At 41.9% G+C, this 9,232-nt stretch overlaps 1 non-coding gene across 1 annotated transcript; it reads left to right on the top strand.

Annotated features, from left to right (window-relative positions):
- Positions 1 to 1,243: 1,243 nt before the first annotated feature.
- Positions 1,244 to 1,355, top strand: LOC128579946 (U5 spliceosomal RNA). Its single transcript, XR_008378314.1, has one exon. It is a non-coding gene; the product is annotated as a U5 spliceosomal RNA (small nuclear RNA).
- Positions 1,356 to 9,232: the final 7,877 nt, after the last annotated feature.

Here is a 9,232-nt window from a genome sequence, read left to right as displayed (position 1 = left end):
CTCTGCCAATAGTCCTAACAAAGTCTCAAAGGACCATCTACTTGGTTCCTATTGATTTTGAAGGATTTCCCTAAATTAATCACTGTGCATAGTGGATGCCACATTTTGATCATCCAGGCTGGGGGACATATTTAGCCCTGAATGTGCAGAAGAGTCCCTGTCCACCAAACACGTGGATTAGGATGGGGTCAAAACTAGAGTGTGCGGGTGTGGGTGATAACAATGGGAAAATAAGATGCGTTTCAGTTCAAACAGAGAAATGGATGTTAGTCAAGGCCCAAGTGATACCTGTCAATTAGAGATTTAATCTTTAAGAGAAGAAGCTGGAGATATCAGCAGAGCTTGATTAGAAAGGACTTGGGATGCTCTTTCTGGAACTTTGGGCTTTATGGCATTGCAGCCTGTACAATTACTGAAGGTGGCAGGGGTGGAAAGATCACACTGCGGTGAGCCAGCGGTGGAGGGTGGAGGGGGGTGGGCGGACACTGAAATGAGAGAAGGAGAGGGGCTGGACATTCATCAAGGCATGAGTGCTGGCACATCTTTATTTTCAGTTTTCATTTTTCAAAGGGCACTAGTGCAAAATGGACTCTGATGCTTCATATTTTCTCCCTTAATACAAAGGGTCAGCCAGGTGTGATGGCTTACACTTGTAATCCTAGCACTTGGGAGGCCAAGGTGGGTGGATTGCCTGAACTCACAGGTTCGAGACCAGCCAGAGCCAGAGAGACCTCGTCTCTAAAAAAAAAAAAAAAAATTAGCCAGGTGTTGTGGTAGGCGCCTGTAGTCCCAGCTCCTTGGGAGGCTGAGGCAAGAGAACCGCTTAAGCTCAAGCGTTTGAGGTTGCTGTGAGCTGTGACACCACAGCACTCTACCAAGGCTGACAAAGTGAGACTCTGTTTCAAAAAAAATATAGAGAGGGTCAAATTACACTACAAAAATGGTCAAATTTTTATTTGCCATCATTTGTGAAGGGTAATTGGGGCTCCATACCACACAGGCTATTCCACGGGTTTGTGAAAAGAGGAAATACAGTGCAGGCACTCATAATGCCCAATACTGTGAAGGGTAAAATGTTTCTGGAAAAGGGAGACACGAGTTCCTTTTTTCACTAGCATTTCTCACCTATACACTGACCAATAATAACCATATGTTAAATGAGATACAAGTCAGGGTCCCTGAATCTTGGTATTGGTGTCTACTATTGCAACAGAGAGATCTGTGGGTTCTAGAAAAGAAAAGCTCACTCTGGTTTCTCTTCAGATCGTATAAATCTTTCTCCTTTTACTAAAGATTTCCATGGAAAAGAAAAGCTCATACTCAAAGTCACTTTGCTGATGTTCATAATGCACAAACTATTTGGAATCATTCATAATCTGACTGTAAGAATTTTTAGAAGTAGACATCCTTTTAAAAAAGTATTTGTCCTTAATCTCAGGCTTTTTTTAAGGCTAATGGAATGAAAAGATGCGAAATGCTGACATTCTTTTAGCGTTTTCCCAAGAGATTTAAATGTTGTTTTAGGGCTCGGCTTAAGAGACCCACACATTTTGGAGAGTTCACTGCTGTTTAGGTTGAAATGTAACTAATTTAATTATCAGTGTCAGATAAAACACACAGGGCCACTCTGGCCTAAGTGGAACCAAAGCAATGAAGACAGTGAAAGTGGCCACGGAAAAGTTACACTTGAGGATGTAGCTTTGATTCTTTGCAAAAGAAGTTCTTTGCTGTAAGTTGTCCCTGAACATTTATCAGGGAGAAATTATAGTAGAGATTCTGATTATAAAGAATGTTGGAAGATTTATGTGCCAATTCTCAGATTTATTTTGATAAATTATGCCGTATCAATACGTAAAAATCTAATAAATATAACTCTTTAAAGAGGGGGCTGCTCTAATTTTACTATTTCAGAGAAGAGGTTTGGCAAAAAGTCAGAATGTGCATTAAAAACACACTTTCAAGAAGTATAATAAATAAAGTCTTTGAAATATGGTTTCCTGGTGAAAGGCATTTTAAATCATTTTGATAAAGAATCTGAATTAGACCTTTAAATAAGAAAGGCAAGTTCTCTTAACTTATTATTTATAGATAGTTTGAAAATAAAATCTACGCAAACTGATTTTTTCTTTCATTCTTTACAAGGCAAATATATTGTCAAGTTTGAACAGCACATGTGGTTAGCTAGAGAATGCTCCCATTAAAAAAGGGAGGCTATCAGCATGTGCTGGGTGTTGTATATGCACTGTCTTGTTTTGGTCTGGGTGAAGAAGTTAAACGAGAAGGCCCTGGATCTAGAATTCCTGCCACGGGAGAGCTGTGCGACCTTGAGAAAATTACTTGACCTCTCTGTGCCTTAGCTTCCTCACGTATAAATGAGGCCAATTGTACCTAGCACCTAACTAATACAACTATTGGAGAGACAGCGTTGAGTTTGGACACATGAAGTGATTACCTTTGTGCTTGGTACATAGAAAATATCAATACATGCTAACTCATATCATACGATCACCCTCATTTTACAGACTCAGACGACTAACAGATTTTCCCATAATTGCCAAACTGTCTAGAGCAGTGATTTTCAACTGGTGTGCCACGGTGTGCAGGTCTACCATGAGAGGATCTTAGGTGTGCCGTGAACATTTTTAAAGATCATTAGTTAAATGAGTTTTGAAAGTTCAAAGCACAGTGAACTTTTATTCTCTTTTCTACTCTTTTTTTATTCTCTCTCTTTTATTCTCTTTTCTACTCTTTTTTTGATCAAGATAATTCAGGTGTGCCGCAAAAGTTTAACTATAGGTTCAAGGCTGTCATGAAATAAAAAGGTTAAAAACCCTGGGTTAGGGATAGCAGCTGGATTCAAATTTCATCTGGGGTTATATTCACATCAGTGTGTGTTCAGAGCCTTCACAGCCTTCGCCTCACACCACGCGGTGTTTCCATTTATCCATTCCTCTCATCACATATATGTATGCAATACCTATGTCTGTGCTGCACACTATGATATAGTATATTATCTGGTCAAAGGTATTTTATATTATGTGCCATGTATTATATTACATACAACATATAACACCTGTTCCATAATGTATTCACCATATAATTTCACCATATGCTATGCCACAATATACAGAGGGTGCCAAAATGTATACACATTTTAAGGAAGGAAATCTGTAATACTTAAGTCATGTTTGACTTCTGCAATTCCAAGAGGTGCTCAACGTGATTCGTATTCGTCTTTTGTTATCGTTCTATATTGAATATTACAATTTTACTATATTTTTTCCTTTCTTCAAATGTGTATACATTTTGGGGCACCCTCTGTATATTCTATGTAGTAAATAGACTGTAGAATATAACAGTCACATATGTGTACTCATGCATATATATACTGAGTACTTACTCTGTGCCAAGCACAAGGGATAAAATGTGGCAAGAAGATCCTTTCCTAGGGGACTGAACCTACAAGAGAAAAGGGAAGGCAAATAAACTGTGTGAACCATTAGGGTCAAGAGAAAAGAAGGTTACAAATAAGACACAAAAAGATGATGGAGCAGAGCAGTTACTTACTGGGACAGGAGCAGAGCTGGGCAATCTAGTTATTTCTTTTGAACTCTATTTGCTAAAGTAGAATCTCAATGTATAAGAATTCCCCATCCCCCAAATATTTGGGATAATTGAGCTATTAAGGGAACAACCACAAACATCAGGAATGATCAAGACATTGCTCAAGACAGTTCATGTTGATTATATGCAGCCTGGTAAAGTAGGAGGAACAGGTGCCGTGGAAAACCATACCTGAGTTACAATCCTCTCTCTGCCTTTACCAGCTGGGTGAGTGAAATATGAAATTTAAATGACATTTAAGTTATCAGAAATTTAGTTACTACTACTATCTCCTTAAGAAAGGACAATGCTTTTCATAGAAGGTGGGTTTGTTTAAGCCCCTTCTCCTCTCCCCCTTCACGTCCAGAGTTTCCTTGTCCCTGGCAGGTGCACAGGTGGAGATGTCTGGCACACTGCAAGAGAGTCTCGTTCCCTGGGTACTGTATCACTGAGGAATATGCCAAAGATGTGAACCATCTTGGTGACCTTCTGTTCTTTCCGTAGATTCTCCATGAAATGGATAACCCTTAGGTGGGATAGAAAAACACAGAGGGCTTCTTGGACTGTGCTCTTGGTTATCAGGAGTCCATATGTTCTACTTTCCTTTAAGTCTACACGGTTGTGTCTACTCTGAACTCTCCTAGGACAGCAGAATTCGGGACCACTTCATTGGCTAGTTCGAGATTGGTCTGTTCTTCCTTTTATGTAGCAAAATCAGTTTAGAATTCCCTGTCCAACCTTCAAGCTCTGCTTCTCTCTTTAGAAAATAGCACACAGCCCTTAGGAAACACATCAATGATTGGTAGAGTTTGGAGGAAACTGCAGCAAATGGATTAGAGTTTAACTTCGTACTTAGTGGCTCCACAGGCGTTAACTGGAGAGGCACTAAACTCTAAACTGTCTCTGAGGGGAGCCATGTGCACTATCACATTCCTTTTCCCTATCTAGAATCTGAGAAGCTTCTTGATGGAGAACTTTTGCAGCAACTGAGCCCATTGCTTTCCATGGCTGGAATGCCAAAGTGGCAAGAAAGAAGGGGTTGTGAATTTATAAATGCTTCTAAGGTAGACACTCCTCCTGTGTGCCTAGGCACACATATTTAATGGGAAATGTATTTGGTAGGCTCTGTTTGAAACTATTTAAAAATCAAATTTTATTTACAAAACTGATGTAAAGTATCACCGAAACTCAGATGCAATGTTTTTGGCATGCAAACTTAACAGCAGAATACACCAAGGAAAATGAGTTCTCCACCCCTTCAGTCATTGATATCCAGGCAGGTGCCAAGGGCCATCACTTTTTCTATCAAGGTAATCTTTATTTGTCCATATCTCCAGCACCTAAAGAAACAAAACTGCATCCTTGATGAATAAATTGTAGTCCTCTGCAAGAGCAAAGACATACGGTAAGGCAGTTAAATGTCAGGAAACATCACGTTCAAAAGCCCATCTGAAATTAAAGGATGCTCTGAGATGTGACATTCTTAACTTCATCGCTACCTGGTAATTGTTAATTAGATTAATTAATGTCCAGTATGCTGAGGTAGAAACTTCATTTTCATGCATTAAGGTGTGAGGTCAGCTGCTTTGCCTGCCTGGGACTGACCTTGGGGTTTCAGAAGCAGCTGCAGGAAGAAGCCTGGCCGTTAAGATTTCGGCAGCCCTGGCAAGGAAAAAGGAAAAGAATGTCTAAAAATCCTTCGAATGTCTGTGCTTCCTCAACGAACCTACTCGTCAATTAAATTAAAGCATTCCTTCCAGATCAGTTTTGCAATCTTCAAATACGTCTCAATAAACTGTTGGAGATCTTAGCCCTTCTAAGAAATGAATCATATTTGCTCTGTTGTATTTGATTGCTGTTGACTACTAATTCACCCTGTATTGATCTCAAGTCCATATTTCTTACTGTTGCGATGGGAATTATCTCATGCTATTAAAATGCTGCCAAGTTTCAGAAGCCCTTACAATTGTTGTACTTAGGGCCAAGTTCATGCTGCTGAAGCATGGAATGATTGGGCAGTTAGATGTGACTTTTTGCCCCTGATTTTTTTGTACCTTCTTTGGTACATAGGTCAAGAGACCCTCTTTTGAGGAGAGGGAGAGGATACACGGCGCTTAAGTCGGAGAGAAAGCAGGTTTAGAAGGAGATGACCTCTCTGTAGAGAAGCTTGTCAATTTGCCTTATTCTTTTCTCTGGTCCTGGAAACTCCAAAAAGAATCTTACCAAAGAGACTCGTTTGTTCAGAGATAATTGTTTTTTACTTTGAGATGGAGAGAACACAGAAAGGGAAGACCTGAATATATGTTTTCCTGATTATAAATATAACACACGTTCATTATGGAGAAGGTGGATACCTTCGAGGAGTGTCAATAATAAAACTGATCCTGAGCCCTACCCACCAGGGGTTGCTAAATTCTTATTTTAGAAAAAAGTGCGTATAATGTTCAAGAGCATAGACTCTGACTCTAGATTCTTGGATGTGAGTTAGGCACCACTATTTGCTAGCTGGGCAACCCTGGGCATTTTGCTCCTCTGTTTCATAGAGTTATTAGTACTAACTGTAAAGGGGCATGGGAGGAACAAGTAAGATGGGCATGTAGACAACGTACCCTGGTGCCTAGCACATAATACGCATTTGATATCTGCAGCTATTATTGTTGGAGTTTTTCGTGCTAGGATATTCTCCCTCCATGAGCAGACATGTAAATGCATATGTATGACAGAGGTTTTCAAATACAGGCCATTACATCAAAAAAAAAAAATGTTGATCAGATATTTTATACTACTTCGTATATGGAGCACCTGAATTTAATGTACTTGTTGTATTGAATCATCATCTTTATTTTATTGAATCATAGTAATTTATATTGTTGCATAAATCATAAGTCTGAATAGGAAATGAAGGTCCATTTTATCTCCAGGCAGCTGAGAGAGAGAGAGTGATTCGAGTTACAGCTCTTGGAAGTGGAGCCAGATGCCTTACTGGATGGTAGAGGGACAAGTTGGCCCAGGCATGAGATTACTATTAGGAAGGGAAATGAAAGCTAACCTTACCTGTTACCTTTCCCAGCAAGACAGTTGTAGAGACAAAGAAAGGCAAGTGAGGAAAGAGCTCCCAGGCCTGCTCCCCACCACCTGAATGTTAACAGAGGTCTTATTGAAAGCATCATTGCAACGGGATTTGAACCTGTGACCTATGAAACATGAAGCAGTTCTGCTGCCCAAGAGTCTGGCAAAGCTTTTGTCCAGGTGGGTGGAATGAAATTGAGCAGAAGTGGCGTCTGGCCAGGATCCCAGGGAGAAGGGTTACTTTTTCTTTGAGGTGGGAGGCCAGTGTCCAAGTTGCTGTAATGATTGTCTTTTTAAGAAACAACCTTGGTAGGCAGAATACAATTACCTGGGTTGAAATATAGCCAAGACCTTTGGGTTAATGTCTCTGCTTTTGTGAGATGTGCCAGGGGATTGTTAATGACCCTCTGGGTTAGGGCCCAGGTTTGCCTGAAAGAAGAGAAGATGGGGTGTTAGGCAGGAAGAAGCAGGCTCCATCTCCCCTGTCTTTTCACAGGGCTTTGCTTCTCTGCTGGCTCAGAGCAACAAGCAACAGCCCTGACAATGAAGCTTTTCATTGGTGTTGCTGTTGAACCGAGGGGGCCCTAGTTTAAGGGGGTAGAGCAGTGATTTTCCACCGGCGTGCACAGCACGCTGCTGTGCTGCTGTAAGAGGATTGTAGGTGTGCTGTGAAATTTTTAAAGGCCATTAATTAAATTATTTCTGAAAGGAGTTCAAAGCACAGTAAGTATATTTTTTTCACTGTTTTTATTGATCAACATAATTTAAGTACACAGCAAAAGTTTAACTATAGGTTCAAGTGCGCTGTGAGATAAAAAGTTCGCAAAACACTGGTATAGAGGAATAATTCCCAGTTAGTTGGATGTGGGCTATTCTCTCCTACAGACATTTAGAACCTGGAATGGTTTCCAAGAGCTCTAGCCTCAGGGTCTGGCAGCTCTGAGGGCCTGGGTCAAATACCTCTACAACAGCCGAGCTTCTTCATCATTCCCATGACCCAACCCTGAAGCAGCCCTCCCCACTTCCCTCCTACCCCGCCATTTCTTTGCACCCCATCCACCCTCCCATATTTTTCTCACTCTTTTTTCTCTCTCTTTTTTATATTTAGCCAAATGCTGGCTTTATAATGCTTGGGGATTTGTGCCCAATTCATAAATCTAAACATGTCTTTTCAACACATCTGTTTTCATACACACGGTGCCTTCAGACTAGAAAAAGTGCTCACCCTGAGGCGTGTGTGGTTCCTCCCACCACACACATCATCTGAAAGATGAGGAGAGCAGACTGTGCCATTTCACAGATGAGGAAACAGAGGCCAAAGGTGCTGAGCAGCTTTCCTGAGGCTCACGGCTACACAGCTAGTAAGTGGCGGGGCTGGGGTGTGAACCAGCCTTGCCCGCAGCTCCCTGTGCTGGCCGAGAGGAACAATGAGTAACCTCACCTTTGCCCTTGTGCCCGCGGAAGAGTGATGATGAATGTCTTTCACTATGTCTCTTGGTTTTGAAGACTGAATTAGACTTCTGCTCAAATTAAGGAGGTATGATTTTATTAAATAAGTTCTATTTTGTAAATTCAAGGTTATGTGCTTGTGATATGCAGGAGGGAGCCCTGTATCCCTTCAGCAAGGCTGCCCTGAAGGCACAGCCTCCTTCTGGCCTTTCAGATCCTGGGTCTCCCCTCTCCAGCCCTACTGTTCTATGGCTCCTGGTCCCTCTCCATCTCCCTGGTCCTGGATGAACCCATTATTCTTTTTCCTGATAATCCTTCCCCATCTGTTCTACTTTTCCCATCTCATCAGCATGTCTTTTTGATTTAAGGCCAAGCCTCCTTTCGCAGGTCAGAGGGGGCCTCCTGTGGGAGCCGTGGCTGCCTTCTGCGTTTGGCCTTCCCAGCAGGCGTGGGGTGTTCTCGGGAGTGACACACCTCTGCTCACCTGGGAATGACATGCCTCTGCTCACACCACACCTCGTTTGGTGCCTTTGTCTGCTCATTTCTTTTCCAAGTCCTGGCAACCGAATAGCACCTCAACACGGTTATAAACTTCCACCGCAACTTGTCACTGATGTTTTCCAGGATGGAAACTGCCTGAATTTTTTTCACCTTCTTCTACGTGAGGCTAAATGTCATCCTCAGAACAGCTCAGGAGAGCCTGGAAAAGCACCGGCCACGCAGGGAAGACTCCATTCTGGCTGGAAAAGAGATAAGCCCTCTGAGCCGTAAAATGGTAGAGGAAACAAAGAGAAGCTGACCCCTCACGGCATGTGGTCGCCATGATTCACTCACTCATTTATTCCAGGGACATTAATGAAACACTGACTTCTTAACAGGGCAAGCGTGGAGCTGGGTGACAGGACTCTAGTGCAGATGAGGCACGACTCCTACTCTGGAGGAAACACAGAAATGAGGGTGTGGCAAGGTGGTTACCCTACCTGTGGGGAGAATTGGGTGCTAAATACACTTCAAAATAAGGTGAGAGGCACAGACAGACCATAAGCATTTCCTAAGAGGAATGCTCGTGACAAACTTGAGCTTAGTTAAAATGTGAGGTGAGGAGTTCAGT

Source organism: Nycticebus coucang, chromosome 2 (assembly GCF_027406575.1).
Source record: "Nycticebus coucang isolate mNycCou1 chromosome 2, mNycCou1.pri, whole genome shotgun sequence".
In the NCBI taxonomy this organism is placed as follows: domain Eukaryota; kingdom Metazoa; phylum Chordata; class Mammalia; order Primates; family Lorisidae; genus Nycticebus; species Nycticebus coucang.
The sequence above is the reverse complement of the archived record's forward strand: the minus strand, read 5'-3'. Positions and strand labels throughout refer to the sequence as shown.